We start from the raw sequence: 16,496 nt of genomic DNA, 5'->3' as shown, positions 1-16,496 counted from the left end.
AACCACCCAAATGTCCATCAGCTGGTAAATGATAGGTGGTGTAACCAACAGTGGACTATTCAGTTCAGTTGCTCAGTTGTGTCCGACTCTTTGCGACCCCATGAATTGCAGCACGCCAGGCCTCCCTGTCCATCACCAACTCCCAGAGTTCACCCAAACTCATGTGCATCGAGTCGGTGATGCCATCCAGCCATCTCATCCTCTGTCGTCCCCTTCTCCTCCTGCCCCCAATCCCTCCCAGCATCAGGGTCTTTTCCAACGATTCAACTCTTCGCATGAGGTGGCCAAAGTATTGGAATTTCAGCCTCAGCATCATTCCCTCCAAAGAAATCCCAGGACTGGTCTCCTTTAGGATGGACTGGTTGGATCTCCTTGCAGTCCAAGGGACTCTCAAGAGTCTTCTCCAAACCACAGTTCAAAAGCATCAATTCTTTGGGGCTCAGCTTTCTTCACAGTCCAACTCTCATATCCATACATGACCACTGGAAAAACCATAGCCTTGACTAGACGGACCTTTGTTGGCAAAGTAATATCTCTGCTTTTTAAAATGCTGTCTAGGTTGGTCATAACTTTCTGGCCATAAAAAAGAACAAAGCGCTGATTCATGCAACAACATGGATGAGCCTTGAAAACATCGTGTTAAAAGAAGCCAGGCCACAAAAGACAGCATAGCATAGGACTGCTTTTATGTGAAATGTCCAGAATAGACCCATCTATAGAGACTCTAAATAGATTTAGTGGTTGTCTAGGGCTGGTGTTTCCTCAGTGGTCCAGCGGTTAAGACTCTGCACTTCCACTGCAGGGGGCGTGGGTTCGATCCCTGGTTGGGGAACAAAGATCTCACGTGCTGTGTGGCACAGCCAAAATAATAATAATAGCTGCCTAGAGCTTATGGGGGAGGAAGACAGGTAATAGCTAAAGGATATGGGGTCTCTCTTTGGGGAGATGGAAATGTTCTAAAACTGGCTGTGGTGACGGCTGCTTATATCCGTGAATATACCAAACCCCACAGAATTGTATACTTTTTATGGGTGACCTCTATGGTATATGAATTACATCTCAATAGAGCTGCTATAAAACAAAGCATGGAGTACAGTGAAGCACAAACTGGGGGGTCTGGACAGGGCAACCAGGTACACAGTCTCCAGGGGACAACGAACTGGCCACTTACATTTTACCGTCACCCCCTGATGGCCTGGGGACAGATTAAGTACAAATTAACCTCAATATGAAAACAACAGATGGTGCATTTGTGAAAACACTGTGGGAGAGGGGCAGGGAAGAGAAAGAGAGAGAAAGCAAACATGGTCAAATGCTAAGAATGACTGAATCTAAGTGGAGAGGTTTCTTTGTCCTGTTTGTCCAGCTTTTCTGTAAGGGTTGAAAACTTTCACAGTAAAACTTCCATAATGAACTCTCAACGGCTAAAGCTGGAACTGTTTTTGGTTTTTTTTTTAAGATTTTTTTTTTTTACTGCGGACCGTTTTTTAAAGACTTTATTAACTTTGTTACAATATTGCTTCTGTTTTACGATTTGTTTTTTGGCCAGAGGCATGTGGGATCTTAGCTCCCAACCAGGGACTGAACCCACACCCTCTGAATCGGAAGGCCAAGTCTTAACCACTGGACTGCCAGGGAAGTCCCAAAAGCTGGAACACTTTTTCCAACAACAAAAATAACAACAGTACTGGATTATAACCCATAAAATAAATATGATATAAAAATTGAAGAAACAAATTAATAGGGGAGGTGGACAATTCTCTCTTACAGAAGGGCTACTACTACTGCTGCTGCTGCTGAGTCGCTTCAGTCATGTCTGACTCTGTGCGACCCCAGAGACGGCAGCCCACCAGGCTCCCCCGTCCCTGGGATTCTCCAGGCAAGAGCACTGGAGTGGGGTGCCATTGCCTTCTCCAATGCGTGAAAGTGAAAAGTGAAACTGAAGTCGCTCATTCGTGTCCAACTCTTCGAGACCCCATGGACTGCAGCCCACCAGGCTCCTCTGTCCATGGGATTTTCCAGGCAAGAGTACTGGAGTGGGGTGCCATTGCCTTCTGGTACCGGTTAATAAATACAGGCATACCACATTTAATTGTGCTTTGCAGATAATTGTGTTTTTTAGCAAATTGAAGGTTTGTGGCAAACTTGCACTGAGCGTCTACCGGGGTCATTTTTCTAACAGCATCTGCTCACTTTTTGACACTGTGTTACATTTTGGTGATTCTTGCACTATTTCAAAATGTTCATTAGTTTTATCATTGCTACCTGGTCTACAATCAGTGATCTTTGATGTTATTTTTGCAAAAAGATTACAACGTACTGAAGGCTCAGATGACAGTTTGCATCTTTCAGCAATAGAGTATTTTTTATTTAAGGCATGTATGTTGTCATGGGCTTCCCTAGTAGCTCAGACAGTAAAGAATCTGCCTGCAATGCAGGAGACCTGGGTTCATTCCCTGGGTTAGGAAGATCCTCTGGGGAAGAGAATGGCAACCCACTCCAGTATTCTTGCCTGGAGAATCCCACGGACACAGGAGCCTGGTGGGCTACAGTCCAGGGGGTCACAAAGAGTCGGACAAAACTGAGTGACTTTACTCAGGTTGTTACATTGTTTTTCAGACACAATGCTATTGCACACTTTATAGCTATAGTATTATGTGAACATAACTTTTATAAGCACTGGGAAACCAAAAAATGTGTGACTCCCTTTGACATTTGCTTTATCCCGGTGGTCTGGAACTGAACCTGAAATATATGTGTGGTCTGCCTGGTACAGAGGGAATGAAAGAAACAGAAGAATCAGCATTAAAGCACCCCAGTAATAACTGTTGCAGGCCAGATTGATGGACGGATACTAAAATTACAAAGTTAAAAAAATAGTAACTTTACAGGAGAGACACCTTGCAGATACCTTATCCAAGTCATCAAGACTAATATCACCAGTGATAAGACATAGGGACATCAAGGCCCTCCTGATACCATGTACTGAGAAAGATACATCATCATTTTGGTGGTATTCCTGCCCAAAACACATAATTGCAATGTAAACATGAGAAAATATCAGTTCAGTTCAGTTCACTCATGGAGAGATGCTGTACATAACAACTGACCAGAACTCTTCTGAAATGTGAAGGTCATAAATGATAAGGAAAAACAGAGGACTTCCCAGGTGGTCCAGTGGCCAAGACTCCATGCTCCCAGTGCAGGGGGCCTGGGTTTGATCCCTGGTCAGGGAACTAGATTCCACATGTTACAACTAAGACCCAGTACAGCAAATATATAAAAAAATATTTGAAAAAAACAAACTGAGGAGCAGTTACATTGTTATATGAGATATTAACAAGGCAAGCAGGGTGAGGGGTAGGCAGGAACTCTGCGAACCATTCTTTCGACATTTATGGAAACCTAAATAATTTTAAAATAAAAAGCTTTAATTTGTTTCACAATTATAAAACAAGTTCAGGACTTCCCTGGTGGTCCAGTGATTAAAAAATATGTGCTTCCAATGTAGGGGACATGGGTTCAATTCCTGGTCAGGGAACTAGGATCCCACATCCTGTGTGGCCAGATGTATAAAATAAAAACGAGCTTGATTAAAGGTATCTGTTATTCAGAATCATATATGCCAAGGGACATGTGACACGCTGCGGCCTCAGAGGATGGTGCCCACACCCCCTCCCAGCCCAAAGCCCACCGGGGCAGGTGAGAAGGGACTCAAGGGGTGACTGTGGGGGCCCCCACTTCCCCGTATGAGGTGTGGGCTGGAGGGAGCAGGAGTTATGGAGGAAGGGGTTAGATGTCTGCCAAGGTCTTTCTTATTTCTGAGACAAAGGATGACTCCGCAAAAGGAAAAGAAGACATAATCTAGAATTTCACACCTGTGGCCTTCTCTGTGTCAGGCAGTTTGTATGGCTTCTATTGCTTGAAACTATGGCACTTGGGGACTTCCCGGTGGCCCAGTGGTTAGGACTCAGCGCTTTTACTGCCGAGGGCCTGGGTTCAATCCCTGGTTGGGGAACTAAGAGCCTGCATGCTCCAGATCACAGCCAAAAATAAAAAATAAAAAGGAATGAAACTGTTGAACCTGTATTATTTCCATACCTTAAGATGGCATGGACTAAATACTAGATGACATTTTTAACTAAATAACTTTCCAATCTACTTAGTGCCTTGTTTTCATTACTTTTGCTTTATTCATTTTTAAACATTTTATCTTTTTAAAAATTAACTTTTATTGGAGTATAGTTGTAGTTTTGCTTTAACAGTGAGTTGAGTCATCCATGACACTTGACCTCCCCCGTTAACCTAGGGAGCATTTTGTCTTATCACCACTATTTATGTTATCAGTGTATTCTCCTCAGGGAGAATTTACAGTGTGTTCATATACCCACCAGCCAAAGATGACGCTGACCTGGGGTCTGCACAAGGGAAACAGTGCAGTAAAATATTAATAGTAGAATCTAAAGCAGTGGGCATACAGGTGGACACCGCAAACTTCTTTCAACTTTGCTATATATTTTTAATTTTTCATGATAAACTGTGATGAAATAAAAGTAAAATTACAAAAGAATATTTGGGGCATGCAAACCGCAAACCAGATTCACACCCTCAGTGGGAGAATGCACCTAGGAGGCCCCTCTGCAGAAAAATACACCCACGCCTGTTCCTTCTCCCCACGGGTGTCTGCAGGCGACAGGGCTCTGTCTGGAGGAAGGAGAAGCAGTGTCGTGGCCAAGGCCAGGGGCCTGCAGGTAGTCTCCACATAAATACATTCAGTCTTTGGTTTCAAACCAAGTCAGAAAGTGGGCAGCAGCCACAGGTTTTATTAGCTTCAGATGAATCTGGCAATGGGTACCCGGGCTGACCGAGCAGGCCCTAACCTGGTCACGCACCCCAGGTGGCCCGGCCAATGGCTGATGAATTCTCTTCTTCTGCCAAAACACAAAGGGCAGACTCCTTCCGAGTCTGTTCTTTGGGGCAGGTATCTGGGATCTGCCTTCTGGCTCTGTGTGAATTATTAGCTCAGTGACCTTGGCAGCTTCCTTCCTTCCTTAGTTGCCTCATTGGTAAAATGAGTAGCTGCCTCCTGGCCTGTGGGGAAGAGTAAATTAGATCAGTGGTTCTGAATCAGGGTGATTTTGTTCCCCCAGGAGGTACCCGGGGGCCAGATGGATAGTGGGGAGAGGTCAGGATGCTGCTAAACACCTTACAAGGCACAGCAGAGTACCCTACCCCGCAACAACATAAAATTTGCCAGCCAAAAATGTCAAAGCGCCAATTTGAAAAACTCTGATTTAAATGGTACAGGTAACACACATAGATAGGACCCAAAATACTGTGCAGTCTCAGTGAAGGGCGGCTGCCACCACCGTCACCACCATCACCACCATCACCACCATCACCAGCACCATCACACTGCCATCACCACCATCACACTGCCATCACCACCATCACACTGCCATCAGCACCATCACACTGCCATCAGCACCATCACACTGCCATCAGCACCATCACACTGCCATCAGCACCATCACACTGCCATCAGCACCATCACACTGCCATCACCACCATCACACTGCCATCAGCACCATCAGCACCATCAGCACCATCAGCACCATCAGCACCATCACCAGCTACCACCATCAGTATTATTCGCCTGAAATTCCCAATACCCAGAAGAGCACAGGTAGGAAGCATCAGTGAATGCTGCTGCACTGAACTGAATAAACAGGACATGCCTTAGGGTTAAGGACATTCCAAAATGTCCCTTCAATCCCCTAAGCTCCCCTGAGGGAACTGAAGCAGGTAGTAGCTATGAGATGGGTAAGGGGAGTGAGAGGGGGGCGCCTTGGAGAAAGGGTCTGAGCAGATGATGGCAGTATCAGCCGACACCCTTGTTTAACCCTGAATGTGAGAGTTCTGCTCTGAGCATTTGACACGTATTAATTCATTTTACTCTCTCAACGGCCCAGGAGGTCAGTTACTAATAGAATAATATATTGTAATAATATTCTATTACTACTCCCCTCTATGAGCATACACGCTGAACTGCGGCTTCCCCAGTGGGAAGGAGCAGTTTTGCAGAACTCGCCCTCTGCTTGTGGTCAGTCCTGGTGCCTACCTGACTGCTCTACAAAGAACCTTAGAAGGCATGGCCCTGTCTCCCAGTAGCCTGCGTGCATGTGGATGGTTTCTGGGCCTTTTATTCAGTACTGCAGGAAACACCCAGAGGAGATCCTTTCTGGGCAGGGCAGATGCCTGGTGAGCAAAGTGTATATCAACAGGGAAGAGAAGCCAGCAAGAGGGGAAAGGGCATGTGGCTTTCCTGAGAAGGGTAGGGCCCATGTTGGTGAGGCAGCCTCAGAAACCGATCCCAGGGCCCATCTCTAAAGGAGCCAGGAGTGGGCCAGTCTAGAGTCACTGTTGGGAGGACCCCGCCAACCTGGTCCCTTTCCTGCCTTTCTGCCTTTTCCTCACTACCACCAGCAGGATCTCCCTAACAAAACAAAACAAAACAAAACACAGGCCTAGAATCCATCCTCAGAGAAGTCAGAACAGGGAGTAGCTGGGGGTGCCGACATATATAGCCAGGCTGGAGAAACAGGAGCCCAGGGGGCACGGTGGGTGGAAGGAGTGACCGAGAAAGGTGAGCAGGATGAGTCTGGGGCTCCCACCCGGGAAGGGAGAGGAGGAGAAGGGCTGGGGTGAGAAGCGGGTACCTGCGGGGACATGGCTGGCTCCGCCCATCCCAACTGTTCCCTGTAAGTGCAAGGGGAATTCTAGTGGGTTCTGAGGTCTCAAAAATGAGGGCACAAGGGAAAGCCAAAATGTCACACAGGAGAAGCAAAAGGTATTTCTGCTCATCATCTATGAGAAGACCCACCACTAACTGAGCGTTTACTATTTCTCCAGCTGGGTGCCAAGTACTTTATAGAATCATATTCTCTATTTTTCACAGCAGGTTTTAATATCTCCATTTTACAGGTGAGCAAACTGAGGCTCAGGGAGGTACATGATGTACTCAAAGTCACACAGCGTGTAAGTGACAGGACCCAGGATTTGAACTCCAAGCTCAATTTCTTGATCTCAAGGATATCCCAAGTTCTTAGCACTTAACAGAAGTATGTGCGTTTTGGGGCCTTAAGACAATGAAGAATCTGCTGGCAATTCAGGAGACCTGGGTTCAATCCCTGGATTAGGAAGTTCCCCTGGAGAAGGAAATGGCAACCCACTTCTGTATTCTTGCCTGAGAAATCCCAGGGACAGAAGAGCCTGGCAGGCAACAACCCATGGGGTTGCAAAGAATCGGATATGACTGAGTGACTAACACTTTCACCTTCCTATGCCAGTCACCCTCACCCACACACACAATCTTTCATTATCCTTTCAAGTAAGTAGGGACAATGAATAATATTCTAAGTAGGGAAAACAATATTGAAAAGAAATAAGAAGGCAAACAACCCAGTTAAAAATAGGCAAGAAACCTAAACAGATACCTCACCGAGGAAGATATGCAAGATGGCAAATAAGCCATATCTATGTGATATGTCATTGAGCAATTGCAAATTAAGATAACGCGATACCACCGCACACCTATTAAATGGCCAAAATTCAGCACGCTGACAAGGATGCTGGGCAATAGGCACTCTCATTCATGCAAAATGGTCCAGCCACTGAAAAGCAGTATCTTACAAAACTAAATGTACTCTTATTATATGATCCAACAGTTACACTCCTTGGGGTTTACCCAAAGAATTAGAGACCTACATCTACACACATACAAATATGGCATACTGAGGTTTATACCAGATTTATTCATTATTGCCAAAACATGAAAGCAACCAAGATGTCCTTCAGTAGGTGAATGGATAAATAAACTGTGCTATATCCAGACAATGGAATAAAACTCAGCAACAAAAGTGAAAAAAAATTAATAGATAGAAAAATAAAAAAGCTACCAAGCAACAAAAAGACGTGGAGGAAGCTTAAGTGCATATTGCTAAGGGAAAGAAGCCAATCTGAAAGGTATGATGTTCTGAAAAAGATAAACTACAGTAGCAGTAAAGAGATCAGAAGTTCAGGGGAGCAAGGGAAGGATGAATGGGGGGACGCGGGATTTTTAGGACTGTGAAACTGTAATTCTGTGATGATGTGGTCACGGTGGACACGTCATTATACATTTGTCATAACTCCTAGAACGTACACCAAGAGTGACCCCCTAAAAACAACTATGGGCTTTAGTTTACAATAATGTATCACTGCTGCTAAGTCACTTCAGTCGTGTCCAACTCTGTGTGAACCCATAGACGGCAGCCCACCAGGCTCCTCCGTCCCTGGGATTCTCCAGGCAAGAACACTGGAGTGGGTTGCCATTTCCTTCTCCAATGCATGAAAGTGAAAAGTCAAAGTGAAGTCACTCAGTCGTGTCCGACTCTTAGCGACCTGATGGACTGCAGCCTACCAGGCTCCTCTGTCCATGGGATTTTCCAGGCAAGAGTACTGGAGTAGGGTGCCATTGCCTTCTATCATGCGTGTATTGGTGGTTCAGTGGTAGAATTCTCCCCTGCCACTCGGGAGGCCCAGGTTTGATTCCCGGCCAATGCATTGCACCCTGTGTTTGGGGCTTCATAGGCAATTAGGACACAGCTCCTGGGCAATAATTTACGGCAGGTTGAGATCAGAGACCTGGGGCTTCCTGGGAAGCTGTGAAAACAGCCAGGTGCGTGCTTAGATGCCCAATTGTGTCTGACTCTTTGTGACCTCATGGACTGTAGCCCACCAGGTTCCTCTGTCCATGGGATTTTCCAGGCAAGAATACTGGAATGAGTTGCCATTCCCTTCTCCAGGGGATCTTCCCAACCCAGGGATCAAACTGGTGTTTCCTGCTTTGTAGGCGGACCCTTTACAGCCTGAGCCACAAAGGAAGCCCAACTTTGTTCTCAGGCTTTCACCTGCTGCTACTGCTGCTAAGTCGCTTCAGTCGTGTCCGACTCTGTGTGACCCCATAGAGGGCAGCCCACCAGGCTTCCCCGTCCTTGGGATTCTCTAGGCAAGAACACTGGAGTGGGTTGCCATTTCCTTTAAGTGAGGCTAATAACAGCGGAAAGCAAACACAGATTCTGCTCCTCCTTACCTGCACTTCCCCCGGCATCTAGGAAAGGGGAGTGCGGCCAGAAAAGGCCAAAGGCAGGGTCTCCAAGTTCAAGATTTCCCATTTTACACCATGTGAATTAATTCTTTTAAAATTAAAACAACCCTTCTGGACTTCCCTAGTATTCCTGTGGTTCAGAATCCACCTGTTGAGGCAGGGGACACGGGTTCGACCCCTGGTCCGGGAAGATCCCACGAGCCGAGGCTCAACTAAGCCCAAGAGCGGCAACTAGAGCTGCACCTAGCCTCACTCTAGAGCCCAGGCTCCGCAACCAGAGAAGCTTCTGCGACGAGAAGCCCGAGCACAACAAAGACTCAGCACAGTAAAAATTAATTGAACAAACAATGCTTCTCCCCAACCCTAAGTAATACCCTCCCCCAAAATGTCTCCCGATAAAACTGATGTTCAGAACTGCAACTCTAGTTTTATATCACAACAGCATTAAGAGCGGGGAACACTCACACGCACCTTGGCTGTATCATAACTCACGCATTCCCTGAAGCCACGCTGGGGGTACCCAGCACCCCCATTTTACAGATGCACCCCAGCACACTACAGGGAGCGGCCCCACGCCAGACGGAAGCACAGACGGCGAGCTCCTTCTCCCAGGTGATATAGCTGGTGACAGTCTTACTCCCACTGACAGTCCCAGCGTGTGAGTTTGGAACCAGGCTCTGCACTGAACCTGTTGTATAATTTGGGAGTAGCCATGTTTCCCTACCCCTTGTTTCATCCTCTGTACAATGCAGATCATGACACTTTCTTTCCCTAGCGGGTCTTGTCCAGGGTGAACAGAGTAACAGTTCTAGACAGAGCGTCTGGCCCAGAGATGGCCCTCAAAGGGGAAAAAAACAAAACCTCGTTTTTAAATCAAGCCTGCTTCTGAACTCCTGGGGCTATTCTCTGAACTAGAAGAAACAAATGGAACAATTAAACAACAACAACAAGGAAAATTGGTGACCCTGATGACCACAGGCTCAGCTGATGAATGAAACCTTAGCCTGTGTCTGTTAGCCAGGCTGTCCTGACCAAACTGCAGGGCTTCCTCTTTCTGCAGGAACCGGTGCTCTGACTCAGAGCGGAGCTTCCTGCAGCAGACCCACCCGCTTCCCCCAGAACATTCCACACTCAGCCAGGAGATCCCAGGAATGGGCCACTGGGCCCAGCATGGGGAGACAGGCACCTCCCTTTCGGGCCTCCACACACAACTTCTGATCCACGCCCCTGCCCGGCTCCCACCACCTCCCCTCAGTTCAGTTCAGTTGCTCAGTCATGTCCGACTCTTTGCGACCCCATGGACTCCAGCACGCCTCCCTGTCCAACACCAACCCCCAGAGCTTACTCAAACTCATGTCCAATTGAGTCGGTGATGCCATCCATCTCATCCTCTGTCATCCTCTTCTCCTCCCATCTTCAATCATTCCCAGCATCAGGGTCTTTTTAAATGAGTCAGTTCTTTGCATCAGGTGGCCAAAGTATTGGACTTTCAGCCTCAGCATCAGTCCTTCCAGTGAATAGTCAGGACTGATTTCCTTTAGGATGGACTGGCTGGATCTTCTTGCTATCCAAGGAACTCTCAAGAGAGAGACCCAGAGTTGGCTCATCAACCCAGACCTGCCTCTCTCCAATGTCTCTAGGCGGCCAGCCAGCGCCAGCAGGAGATGGGCTGGTGGCTGAGCTTCTGGCCCTCAGCCATGGCTCTAGGTCGGCATCTTACACAGTTTCCCCTTAGGCCCCTGGCTGGTCATCCTGCCTCAGTCCTGGTACCCATGACAATAAATGAGTCCCTTTAAGGACAGTCATGAGCCGCTGCCCCCACTCCAGCACCTTCAATGGCTCACACTGCTCAAGTCTGGAGTCCATATCCTGGGATTCAAGATCCTCCACAATAGAGTCCAAGCCCAAACTCCAGTCCCTACGGGACTCATGTGCCCTGTGCTGGGCTCAGTAGCTCAGTCGTGTCTGATGCTCTGCCGCCCTTTCGACTGTAGCCTGCCAGGCTCCTCTATCTATGGGATTTTTCAGGCAAGAATACTGGAGTGGGTTGCCATTTCCTTCTCCATATGTTGCAACTAAAATGGGTACCAAGATGTGCACACACTGGGGGTGGGAGGGAGGCTCAGGAGGGAGGGGATATAGGTATACCTTGAGTGGATTCACGTTGCTGTACAGCAGAAACTAACAACACTATAAAGCAACTGTCCTCCAATTAAAAAATTAAATTAAGAAAAAGATTTGCACACACACATTTGCACACCTGCTAGTAAGATACACCCTCTCCCACCTCCACCTTGCTAGATCCTACCCCTCCCCGACACCAGCTGACTCTTCCAGGAGCCCTTTCCTTTCTGAGCCTCTGAATTCCTCCAGCACACTGTTCCCAAACCTCAGGCATCCCCATGCCACCTGCCATCCATACTACTCTTTACTTAATATTTCCCTCTAAGTCAACTCACTCTTTTACTTAAGTTTATTTTTAAAGCAAACTCCACCACAAAGAGAATAGCATATCATTTGCTATAACTAGAAGGGTACTTTAAAACAAAAAGTCATGGTCTAATGCACACGAAAATAAATACCTAATCATTAAAATGTTTAAAGTGCTCATCTGCATAAAATACTTAATATTACTGTATGCGTGCGTGCTCAGTCATGACCCGACTCTTTTGCGACCCCATGGACTGTAGCCCGCAGGCTCCTCTGTCCATAGGATTTCCCCAGGCAAGAACACTGGAGTGGATTGCCATTTCCTTCTCCAGGAGATCTTCCAGACCCAGGGATCAAACCCACACCTCTTACATCTCCTGCATAGCTCTTGGTTTTCCTGGTCCTGTCTCTCAGTCATCTGGAGACTAGACACGGTCGAACCCCTCTTCCAGTGCCTTCACGTGCAATAAAAGATATTTAACAAACAGAAAGTTCCGGTTTGTTCAGTTGTAGTAATGGGGCCCTTTTCTCCCCCTGGCTCTGGGCCCATCTGCTGCTCCTCCTCCATCCACCCCTAACCTCTGCCGGCCTACAGGATGGTCCGGAAAGTGTAGCAACTGTCAAGGGGGTGCAGGGGTCCTCCTCCCTTCCCTGATCCCTGCCCCCTCTCCCTGGGAAGCCACAGGCCTTAGAGTAACCCAGAAAAAAGCAAGTCAACCATTAACACTGCTCTCCAAGCACAGACACACCCTTCCCGGGAGTTAGCAAAGTTCTAGGAAAAGCCTTTCCTCCAGAAAAAATGAAATCTTCCCATCCCCTCATTGCCAAAGATCCCAAAACACCTACCAGGAACCGAGGGGTCTTGGCCTGGGCCTGGCCCTGCTGGCGTCTAGAAGGAGGCGGCTCCCCTCTCCCCCCACCATGTGTTGTCAGGGGCGACCCTGATGAAGATCTGAATCACTGGAACTTAAGTCAATAAGTGGCAGCCGGGGAAGGCCCAGCTGGAGCCAAACCAAGGCCTGGATTCTCTGGGTGGACCGACGCCCAGCTGAAGCCAATCCGTGGGTGACCAAGTTCCTCCTAATGACATTTTCTAAAGCTGAACAGAGGAAGCTGGGGGGGCTACAGTGCATGGGGTGGCAAAAGAGCTGGGCACAACTTAGCAACTAAACAACAAGAAAGCCGAACAGATGAAGGACACTTTCTCTTAGAGGGAGGCCTCTCTTGGGAACGTTTGCATTCCTTTTATTTTCTAAAGTCTCGCCACTTTTACAAGTTTTAAGGACATTGTTGTTTTCAAAAGGGCACATTTTACGGAAAGGTATTCAAACTATTCATTCCAGGCAGTGGTCATAGATGGGCGTCAGCATCTCATGACTCCCTGAAACTTCAGCTGCTGGGGGTGGGATATCCATCCAGGTGTAGCTGAGGGCCAGATAACGTGACCAATGACTGCAAAGCCACGGCCTCCCACGTGCAGCTCCAGGAGGGCAAAGGTCATGCAGGGAGGAGCTGACACCTGCCTGTAGGGCCAAGGAAGGTGACAAGGATCCCCTTGTTGACTTTTCAGAGTGCAAACAAGCTAATGACAGGAAGAAAGGTGGTGAGAAAGAAGGAAAACACCACATCTAGCAGCTAATCACCCATGGGGAACAAAAGCAGGCGCTGCTAGGCGGGAGGGATGGACATCACCATGAAGATTCTCCAAATGCATTCCAAGGAGTCCTAGGGGATGCCCTGTGTCTCTCTGGAGCTCTGTGCCTATCCGTGGAATGATGGGGAGGTGGATGAAGGGGGCGTACTCCAACCTAGGCCAGAGCAACTCCGCTCTTGTCACGTTCCTATAACGGATTTTCAGGGAAGATAGCCTTTGAAGAAAAGATTCTGTAGCTAAAAATGTTGAGAAGTGCTAATGTGTGAGCCTGGTCGTATCACGCAGGAGAGTGCGATGCGAGTCTGAGTCTGTGGAAAGCAGCGCTAAATACCCAGGTGTGCCGGAGACAAGCTGGCCCTTCATCCCGAGTGGAAGCTCTGACTTGAGGAGAAGCGACAGAGGAGTGGACCTCCTCCACCAGGGCCAGCCTGGCCGCTCTGCCCTCCTCCTGGCAGGACCACAGGCTGGAGACTGCAGGTGATGCCACAGTCAGGCTGAGTCACATGTCCGGATAAGACTCAAACCTCCATAGCGATGGGGGCCAAGTGCAGACCCCAGAGCCAAGTGTGTGCACACAGGGACCAGAGGTCAAAGAGAGCTGAAACGTGGTGTCAGGGGCTGGAGGCGACCTCTGAGACAGACACGTGGAGAGAGGTTGGTTCCCACGTGCTCTCAGAAGCCCGCTGCACAGAAAGGCCGGCTGAGTTTGCAAGTCCAGGATGGAACAGACCCCAGGAAGGGAACAGCCTGAGTGTACATCTCCACTTAGGAGTAAAAAGCGCAGATGGCACCCTAAAAGCTGCCTTCAGGTGGCTGTGTGCCCACGTGCCAAGGCCTCTGCTGGCCTTCCACGGGACGTGTTACACATTCTGTCCTCCCAGCAGTCCTCTCTGCGAAGGACTCCTCCTCAGTGCCAAGGAAATCGTGCCCAGTCCTTCTGGGAGGGAGAAATGGTCCCTCCCTCCTCTTCCTCAGGGTGAAAGTGGGCTTGATGACTAGAACATTCCTACCCCCAGGGCACAGTCACGGGGTCAGGGCTGGCAGGTGACCTAGGCCCAGCCATACAGAGTCTTCCCTGAGCTCTCGCCAGAGTTACTGAGAAATACTCTTTCCCTGTGAGAGCAAGCTGTGAGAATGATGCTGGCCTGGGTCAGCCAATGCTATCTTGCAGCCACTTGGAAACATCCTGAGAATAAAGCCAAGCACAGCCGAGAGATGGAGGTAGATAATCCTGATGGTGTTAGCAACTGCTGGATCCAGCCATGCCTGAATCAGTCCTTTGATCCCCAACTTGCCAGGTCTACCAAGTCCCCTTTTCAGTGAAACTAGTCTGAGTTGGGTCTTTGCCATTTGCAATCAGGAATCCTGAGTAAGTCACTTACCCAGGAGCAGGAAGGAGCGAGAATGTACTGCATGTACTAAGCAAACACACTCAGCACCCATCATCACCTTGATGGATCCCACTAACTGACATCTGGACGCAGTTTACGGCAAACACACCTCCAATGGACAACAAGACACGGTGTCCACTCCTGCACAGATGCTTGCCACAACTTCCTGCGGCTCTCCATTCAGAACTGCTCAGTGACTCCCAATACCACCACCGCCCCCAGAGCTGGAATAGCACACGGTTTCGTCTTATATGCCAGCTGCACATCGCCGGTAACGGCTGCCTGGAACACCATGCGTGAAGGACGGCAAGGCTCTCTCTGGCCTCAGTGGGAAAGGGTGGTGATTGAATGGTGGTGTCTGGCACGACAGGAGGAACAGAGAGTATCAGTACTTGTGCCACGCATTTCCCTTGCCCTTCAGGAGCTTGCAGATGACCACCCAGGCAAGAAATTTCCTCCACATCCAACTGCCTGGCAAAGCCCTCAGCATCTGGTCTCCTGCTCCTTATGGACCCCATGAACCGTGTAAATAATACAATTTTCCCCCTTTCTTTGATCGCTCATTAGCTCAGAGTTAAATCTGTGGTTCAACCATAGTAAACCATGCACAGCTCAATGGCCTGAATATATAGCCTAACTCTCGCCCCGGTTGTGACCTTCCAGTAAATTTAGGTTTCTCCTGACCTTATTTTTATGGGTTCCTATTAATTAATTACATGGGCTTCCCAGGTGACACAGTGGTAAAGAATCCACCTGCCAATGCAGGAGATGTAAGAGACATGGGTATGATCCCTGGGTCAGGAAGATCCCCTGGAGGAGGGCATGGCAACCACTCCAGTATTCTTGCCTGGAGAATCCCATGGACAGAGGAACCTGGTGGGGTTAGTTAGAATCCAGGGGCTCACAAAAGAGTCAGACACAACTTAGCAACTAAACAACAACAAAAACACATATACAAATAAATATTTTAAAAATCCACACATAGCTCTGGCATTAAGTATCTACTTTAGCTTTTTATTATAAATATACATTTCTCTAGTTTCTTATATATTCACGGTATATAGAGAAATATATGTTCTTGTTAGACTCTCAATTCCTTTATAGAAAAAGATGGAGGCGTAAATGGAGAGATGGATGGATGACAGACAGGAAAACCAGGAAGAATAAGCCACTGTCTGTGCCTGAGAGAAGTGAGAAGATCGTTCCACTCTGTGGTGAACAGAGTCCAGGATCTAAGATTGGAAGACAGGCTTTCAATCCCAGCTCTGACCAGCTGTGTGGCTGTGAGGGGGACAAATTCCTCACACGTCCACTTCATCCCATGCCCGGCCAGACTGAAGGTTTATCAGCTATTACATGCATATAAAACAATCTGCCCTACTTCCCTCACTAGATTATAACAGAAATTAAATATGGAGGTTCATGACTGCTAATCAGAGGTAAGGCACCAGCCGTGTGCATGCCGCCAGCATCATTATCAGCATCGGAAACAACACGCCAGGCAGTCAGCGCAAAGCCGTAAGTCAGAAGAGGGCCAGCTGCACAGCTCCTAGAAGTGCTGCAAGGAATTCAAAGAGAAATGAGCCGTTGGAACCCACATCTGCAGGCAGGATCCATCCCTGCCTCCCACTCTGATGTCTGAGAGAGCTCCCGAGTAAAGGACTTCAATTCCCTGCTCCTCACAGCAAGAGAAAAAAGCCCCATCCAGGATCAACCCCCTTCTTAGCCCTGGAAATGGGCCCAGGCATGAAGGGCTCCCAGTGCCCCCCTCCCTCTTGTGACCACAGCATCCCTGGCACAAAGGGCAGACGGCATAGCACACATCACCTGCAGGCCTCCTGAAAGCAGTGAGCTGAGGCTGGAAGCCGTGGGG

The 16,496-nt window shown here is 48.3% G+C and overlaps 1 protein-coding gene and 1 non-coding gene across 13 annotated transcripts in view; one reads left to right on the top strand and one right to left on the bottom strand.

The window, feature by feature from the left end:
• RPH3AL (rabphilin 3A like (without C2 domains)) overlaps positions 1-16,496 on the bottom strand; it is a 138,439-nt gene that overhangs the window by 104,539 nt on the left and 17,404 nt on the right. For 2 of the 12 annotated variants that reach the window (XM_069603091.1, XM_069603097.1), the window contains exons 1-2: positions 12,425-12,562; positions 11,944-12,033 (exon numbers count right to left, since the gene is read on the bottom strand). The exons of 6 other annotated variants lie outside the window; for them this stretch is intronic. The gene's annotated coding sequence lies outside the window, so the exon portion shown is untranslated. Of the gene's footprint in view, positions 1-11,943; positions 12,034-12,424; positions 12,650-16,496 lie in introns of those variants that run through there. 4 more of the 12 variants (XM_069603087.1, XM_069603094.1, XM_069603086.1 and 1 more) reach the window with 4 other exon arrangements.
• Positions 760-832, top strand: TRNAG-UCC (transfer RNA glycine (anticodon UCC)). Its single transcript has one exon. It is a non-coding gene; the product is annotated as a tRNA-Gly (tRNA).

Source organism: Ovis canadensis, chromosome 11 (assembly GCF_042477335.2).
Source record: "Ovis canadensis isolate MfBH-ARS-UI-01 breed Bighorn chromosome 11, ARS-UI_OviCan_v2, whole genome shotgun sequence".
Classification (NCBI taxonomy): domain Eukaryota; kingdom Metazoa; phylum Chordata; class Mammalia; order Artiodactyla; family Bovidae; genus Ovis; species Ovis canadensis.
Note: the sequence above shows the minus strand (reverse complement) of the source record. Positions and strands in the feature narration are given on the sequence as shown.